The sequence below is a fragment of the Amblyomma mixtum genome, chromosome 7 (genome assembly GCF_055824585.1).
Source record: "Amblyomma mixtum isolate Tamu chromosome 7, ASM5582458v1, whole genome shotgun sequence".
Lineage (NCBI taxonomy): Eukaryota > Metazoa > Arthropoda > Arachnida > Ixodida > Ixodidae > Amblyomma > Amblyomma mixtum.
This window is the reverse complement of record NC_143018.1, coordinates 120,531,237-120,539,109: the sequence shown is the minus strand read 5'-3', so window position 1 is coordinate 120,539,109 and position 7,873 is coordinate 120,531,237.

Sequence of the window (7,873 nt, the reverse complement as noted above, 5' to 3'; positions counted from 1 at the left end):
ACCGCCCCGTGCCGTGGGTGGTATCGCCAGCGTCATCAATGGCCCATCCGATTGGACAACGTGGTTCGAACTAAGTTCCCCAGCCAGGGATCTGGGGAGCGCGAACCGTATTTAACGGGATGTTGTTGTGGGATTGGCATTGCATTGCATTGCATTCGATTCGATTCTCATCTGTAAATATGTAGAATAAACCCTTCTGTACAGTTTCCTCGTTAACGCAGTCCGACATCGTCATTCGGAGCCGGTACCTGTGAGGCTAAACGAGTTAGTCATCTCCAGGACCCCTCCGTCTTCAACTCTGGTTCCAGCGGTGGGATAGAAGCCCCATCTTTAACACTGGTTCCAGCGGTGGGCTTGTGGCGCCCGTTCTCAACACCTTGTAAGAGTACCTCACACCGCACAGTAGGCGATTAATGACCACTTAACTAATTAGGGTCACTAATTAGCGTCACTAAATAACGTGGACGATTATGCGCAATAAAACAACTTTGACTGCAACAAGCCTGTCGATGTCTGCGAGTCGGTGCGCCAGGAGACTCCCTAGCAACCGTAGGGACCCTTTAACGTTATCGTTACATACTCTTAACATGAACTTCTGTTTCCCAAAGTTTTTTCTTGTGAAGTTAGAATACTTATTCACGTTGAAATTGCCGTCCTGGATTAAATCTAACGAAGAAGTTACCACCAGTCACGGGAATTGCAACACAAGATTGGCTTGCCCGCAGAGCTGAGGTCTCGCGTCTACGTAATAATGCCCAGCTATTGGGGCCGCAAGCATTTTGAACCTCGGCGCGTAGCGCGTTTGATGTCGCCTTCCCAGCGCGTTTATCTGTTTTTCCAACGGCCGCATGTTCGCGGGCTTTGGTCTCCTCCTGATGTCAAGCGTCCCAAGTCCTTACCTGCCTCCTGGCTGCATCCACGAATGCATAATGCTGATGTTCGCATTTCCTTGTGACTCAGCTGCCCGTCTATGTAGGGTTTCGCAGACTGGATCCGCGCTTGTGTTCGCAATCTTACGAGCACCGCAAATCTTGTGTGTGCGCAGGGCCTACAGTTCCGTGGCTTAGGAAGCAATGACACAAGGCGTTTGCAGTCAAGAGGTTAGATATTCCTAGCGCTTCACGCCATCACGTCGAACCAAGTATTAGGCTGTAGCGAAGAAAAATATCGGTCTCACACAGGCCTGCGCGTAGCACCCTCCCTGCCCTCCTCGTGTCCCTCTTTCCTTGCCCAACCCTTCTTGCACGCTTACCCTCTCTCTCCCTCGCGTAAGCCCAGGAACAGTTGCTATATTGTCATAACAGCAGAGGGTGCGTTATAAGTTATCCCACTAAAACCAAGAGAAGCGCGGGAAAAAAACGGATACCAAATCTGTTCCTTTCCAGTGCTTGCCCGATAGCAGTAAGGAAAAACAACCGCTCGGTTTCATCTCTGAGAAGACTGGTCATCACTGCACGATGTGGACTGTGCGGCTAAACGGCGTTCCAGAACTCGTCAGAAACATGGCTGTCACCATCAAAGGGAAGGTCTACTCGTTCGACCCGTCCTACAACTACCACGATGACAGCGATGAAACCTTACGCAGCCGCTTAGGCGTATACATCTTACCCCGTAACGTGAAGGTGGGGTGTGCTGCTGACCGAGTTGCACTGCGAAAGCGGTCCTATTAAATTTATCGACCACGGCGTTGTCGCCTAGGGCGCCTGCGTCTACACGTGGGGGAGCTCCTGGGACATAATGTGATGGATTGGCAGCATATACCGGTTCGATACCCTCGCTATGAAATAGAGCCGCCCGGAGATGTGAGGCCAAGTGCCTACACGGAGCATCATCTTTTCTGCTTGCTTGCTGTGTCAACGGATGTACATCTCTGATAGCTTGTATCGAGAATACTCGGACCGTGTTTATTTTACCGACTTACGTGGCATCGCGTTCCTACCAGTGGACAGCCCTCCGCTATGCGCTACTGCCACACGGTGTCTGCTGTCGGAACCCGCATGTATGTTTGGAGTGGCCAGGTGTTCAACGGAGAAGACAACGACGAGTACGGACTTCCTTGTATTATTTGGAAGCAACCACCTTGATGTGGGTGCGCCCAAGAATGGAAGGTGTGCGCCTCACCGGTCGCAAACATCACTGTTTTGTTAAAGTAGAATACTGGTTGTTATACAGTTTTCAGTGAAGAAAAAACAAAATATAAAGCTAGAGCCAACGTCATGCGACGTCATAACGACTAGCCGGTTCGGCAGCTAGGTGGCAGTACTATTATTGATTGGTTGCGAGAGGTCGCTCGGGGAGAGCAATCAGGGCGGGGGTAGGCGACTTCCATATACACAATTGTCCAGCATATGCAGACGCCAGCGCCAGTTGCATGCATAGCGCCTGCAGGGACGCCAACTGTAGCGTCGTATCGTCGTCGCGAAAGCGGTATCCAGCAGAAAAAGCATCTTCTCCGAGAGCGATTCAAACCACTACCCGCGAAAAAAGAGCAGCTTTGAATCACGGTTCCTGACACAATTCGGCTACAGCCAGTCTTACAACGCGGTACGTGTGTGCGCAGAAACCATTCAATGTTAAATATAAGTTCGACTTTAGTCGCCAGGAGCGGTGCAGTAGGTGAAACCGAAACTAACCGGAGTTTCTCACCCCTGACCAGGGTCTTACAAGCTCCGTCGGTTGCTATGTTTGAAACACCTGCCTGTCGGAGAAGTGGCACGTCCACGCAAGCTATGAATGTAAAGTAGAGAATTACCATAACTGGGACGTCATACGCAGGGGACCCCAAGTGGCTGAAGGCACCCATCAACGCTATAGCGTCATACGCTTTAGCCGGTGCTTAAGTGTGCCCTCATGTTACACTCACCGTCTTATCTTCTTAACTTCCATACTCGCGTGGTCCGCTTCAACCTTCTCAGCCCTCTTTTTGCATGCGGCAGTCCTAGTTCACTCTTGTTTTACCTCTCATAAATACATATCACATTGATCGGGCAGGTGTTGAACAGGCTGTTCTTCCTTGTCGAGCTTGTCCATCAAAAAAAGAATAACTATCTCGTTAACTTCGGCTATCCCAATAAGCTTGCTGTCTACTTTTGTCAGAATTTTTAAGCAGGGCTTCTTTTTATTGTTCAAACTAGGAAAATTATTTCGCCCCTCGTAGCTTATAACATGACACATTTGGCCCTTCCAATTTTTTCTGCTTCATATATCTAAAGCGCTAAAGTGGAATTAGTCATGGCGATTCCGGGGGCTAAGATAAGATCAATAATCACATGATCACTTTCGCAGCTTGTGAAAAGGAGTCTTCTTCAGAAGCACCTCGTTTCAAAGCAAAAACACATCAAAATATTATATAGAGGAAATGTAGTCACAAACACAGCAAGTCAGGAAGAAAAGCAGTTAGAAATATGCAGCAGCAGCAAGCACAGGAACGATGATGTGCACAGAATTTTAAAGAAAAAGCTTACTCTGAAATCGTGCCAACCTGCAAGACTTCGGGGCCGGGATTAAACGCGTTGCCGCTCGTATCACCACCACCGTTGAGCTAATGTCACATATGTACACGTTCTTACATATTGCACACTCAAGAAGCGCAGTGCCATGCGTTGCCACTGTTAACACTGCGCGCTAGCAGCGCGGCTGATTTCATTCCATAGGACAGCACATGTAGAGCGTCCTGACACGGCGCGGCTACCGGGCGACGACAAAACAGATCTTGAAGCCTGTCTTCTCGATGCATGCAAAGGCTCATTTTTGTTCCACCTCTGTAGGCACACTGCGGCACGCCGAAAGAAACGCCATACGGTAGTACGGGATAAGTTCCAGCCGCCTGCATGTCTAGAGCAGCTTGCGACGCTTACAGACACTGAAGTTAGACAACGCACCGCCACAAGTGGCTCTGTCCAAGGCGCTCCATCACGCTGACCTGCAACACGCCGCTGATTAAGATTGTCCTGATTTGATGGCGTTTATCTCGTTTATAATCAATTCTGGTAACTCGCTCATATCTAGACCTGCATCGATGACAGCAAGCATACACAAGTTCTGCAGCGTCGGTGCTATGTGCAACACGTGCAGGTCCGTCATCTCTTCTTCTTCAGAAATGACCTCGAGATACCCTTCCTCCTCAAGGCGAAGTGTAGGCCCGAAGCCACCGAAGACCAACACCCTCTCTCCAAGCACACAGCAGCCGGGCGACTCCCTCGCTGACGGGCCGGATCCACTTGGCGTCACTTTAGTCCAGCACGACTTTTCAACGTCGTACTTGTGCATATCTGCAAAGTAGGTGTCCAGCATTTCGTTGTAGCCACCGAAGATATACAGCGCTCTCTCGTACACGAACGCACTGTGACACTGGCGCCCCTCCGGGGCCACGCCTTGCACTTGTGGGCGCACCCATGTCGCAGTGGTCGTTTCCAGATAGTATAAGGAATTGTCATAACGGTCGTCGGGCTGTGAGCCTTTTAGGTTGCCACCCCAAATGTACATGCGGGTTCCAATGGCGGTCGCTGTGTGGAAGTAGCGCCCGAGGGGGGCCTCTCCGCTGGTCGGGACACGACGCCACTCTAGGGCCTCGAGGTCCAGAAAACGTACAAAGTTCGATGAATCCCTTTCCCTACCACCAAATATGTACATACGGTGTCCAAGCACGCACGCCGAGTGGTTGATGTTCGCTTCCGGAATTTCGCCGCTGACGTCCGGACGGCTCCATCTCATGGCATCGGTATCGAAGCGGTAGAGGCCGGCAATCTCTGGCCGTATGTGCCATCCGCCCCACAGGTAGGCGCAGTGGCCGTAGGCTACAACGCTGCGGCCCATGATATTAATCGGCTCATCTTCGGGAAGTGACCGAGTCTGTATCCTATCCCAGCGGTATGAGACGGGGTCGAAGGTGTACACGTCGAAGAGGCAGCCTGAGATTTCATCACGGTTCGGGCAGCAGATGTGGAAACAGTAGAACGAGTAAAGCTTCCCTTCGATGGTGACCGACGTTTCGTTGAGGAGTTCTGGAATACGGTTGAGCCGCGCCGTCCACATCGTTCGAAGGCAACCAGTTCTTGCGAAAAGGATATCGGGCCGCTTTCTTTCTTTTCAGCTAACGGCCACGCGCTGAAATCAAACCTTCTTCTTCTTCTTCACCTCTATATAATGGCACATACCCACGTGGGGGGATTGGCCAAGGTATAGTGGTATAAATAAGGAAATTTTCATAGGATTACGACAAAATATCGGAGCCAAACGTGAATTTAGTAAAATGTATACATGAAAAACGACAGAACATTATTTGAAGAGAAATGATAAACAACAATTTGGCAACAATAATAATAAAAAATCTCGAACACTTTTAAAGGAGTTAGCAAATTAACCTACCAGTTGCAATTATGTAATCATGGAGATTCCCACAAATTGAACCCAATGCAAATCCTTCGGCGCTCGCTCCGAACGATAACAACACTGGCAAAGATAACGGGAGCCCTACCTGGAGAGAGGGAACTCCAGGTAAATATTTCACTGAAGTGCGAACTTTGGAGACAGTAGAGAAGGAAATGGTCCACAGATTCAACGTCCCCGCATGAGTCACATAGGTTTGTCGGTAACCGCCCACATCTGCATAAGTATAAATTTAAACTGGGAATCCTGCACCGAAGTCGCGTCATTGATACCTCACACTGCCTGGTTTTGCACTAATGAACGTTCCAGTTATACGCTAAGTGCTGATAATCAGTAGTATTTAGTAAGGGATCGCGTAACCTGGCTGATATGTGTTGGAACCGCTGAAACCTGGAGATCGTCAGCAGACTGAAATTCAGGACGGGATGCGTTACTGGCCCGTCAAGAGCTGACCTTGCTTAATAATCAGCCACCTCGTTGGAATGAATGCCTGCATGACCAGGAACCCAGACAAAACGGACCTCCTTTAAAGCGGACGGGACAAACAAATCGCAGGAAACGGCAGAAAAATTCTTTTTGGGAAGTTTCATGGGAGACTAAAACTGACAAACAACCAGCCAGGATGATAACGTGAGATACATGACACAGAATTTTGTGCAGGACCATTCCAAGAGCCAAAAATTCCGCAAAGAATATAGGGATATAATCTGGGATGCGGAAAAAATAGCTCCATGCCAAATCCTGCGAAAAGATGCCAACTGCAGCTTTTTGGCAGCTGACGGAGGCATTGGTAGAAAACACCACATGATGGGGGAATTCCACTATATGACCAGAAAGAATGCCGTTTAAAATGTTTGTGGGCATGTGTTTCGCATTAGATCGGAAGATGTGGTCAAAATGGAATTTCACTGCTGCCGGTGTGTCGCCAACCCCCTGCAAAGAGCTGAGATCAACACCAATCGGCGCTAAAAGTTTCTGCGTTAAGGTAATTTGTGGCATTTGATATCGTGGCCACTTTTCTTCGTCCTTTGTTTCTCAGAGCGAGCTGCTGGTGCGCCGCCTGCCGGAATCACTGCGAAATCGGTTATGTTCATAGCTGCACGCACAGATGGGAGGAGGAAGGCGCGATAGAAGGCTGTCGTCCGAAATGATGAGAGGCGGGGTAGGGGGGGGGGGGGGGGATACGAGCATGCAAGCGCGAGACTTTTCGCCTCTCCTTTAACTGTCTAAAGAAAGGTAAGCGAGCGCCGAACACTAGTTGAAGGAAGAAAATGACACACAACGCGCTGACTGGCTACTCAAGTTTAATCCGCCAGGAGCGAAATATCTTTGTTTAGAAAGTTGTACCAACTTGCCCGAGCTTCTGCCTTTACCTTTGTTGAGGGCACCGTTCGGTGTGATGACGTCACACATCAGAAATCATTGGCCATTAGACTAATAAACACCTAGTCTTATTGCTTCGCACGCTACAGTTATTGCGGGCCATGTACACGCTGAAGACCTGCAGGAAGACGGAAATTTCGGCCGGAGGCGAAGAGTCCCCGAGGATCTAGCTCGACGTGCGTAACAGACCAGAGGAAAATACGAACATCGAAGCTAGGCTTTGAGTGTATATTGTATAGTGTACTGGGTGTATAGTGTACTGGGCGGAGCCTATCCCATCTGTGCTGAAGAAGTCACGTGTGTGCACAGCTCGAGCCTCAAAGTCTACTTTTCCTCTGCTTGCGGCGTTTTCAGAAACACAAGGAGCGGACATGTCTGTGCAAATGACACGCCGTCTGCAAAAACTCCGCCTTTGGAAAAAGGCATCAACGAATTGGACTACGCCTCAATTGTCTGGTCCCCTCATTACGCGCGCGACATTGACCATTTAGAATCAGTTCAAAAAAAAGCAATAAGATTCATCTTCAGCCGGTATGATCGCAAGTTTTCACCTTCTTCCCATATGCACAGTTTATCTTTACAAACTTTAGAACATAGGCGCACACGTGAACGCATCATTATGCTGCACAAGATCGTTCACACATCATCTGGCATTCAGGCACCCTTCACATTTGTGTCATCAAGCGCACGTGCAACCCGACGGAACCACCCATTAAACATTGTTCCCTTCAAACCACATATGGATTGTTTTAAATTTTCTTTTTTCCCTCTAACCGTTGAAATTTGGAATGGATTGGACGGCCCACTTCGTTCATTGCCAATAGAAGAGTTTGTTGTTCAGTTGCCTGACAATTTGACCCGTTGATATGTTTTTAATACTTCTGTGTTATCTATTTTTATGCTACCCATGTTATTTGTTTTTACTCATGTATTCACCCACTCCTGCTATGTCTCTCCTCAGAGACAGCAGTATTTATAAATAAATAAATAAATGCTGTCCACGAAAAAAGGAAACAGCCGGGGAAACTGAGCAAAGCCGAAAGTTGGGCAAGTTGGATAACATTGTTTAAGTAGAACGTGTTGTCGGGCTAGTTGGTTGAAT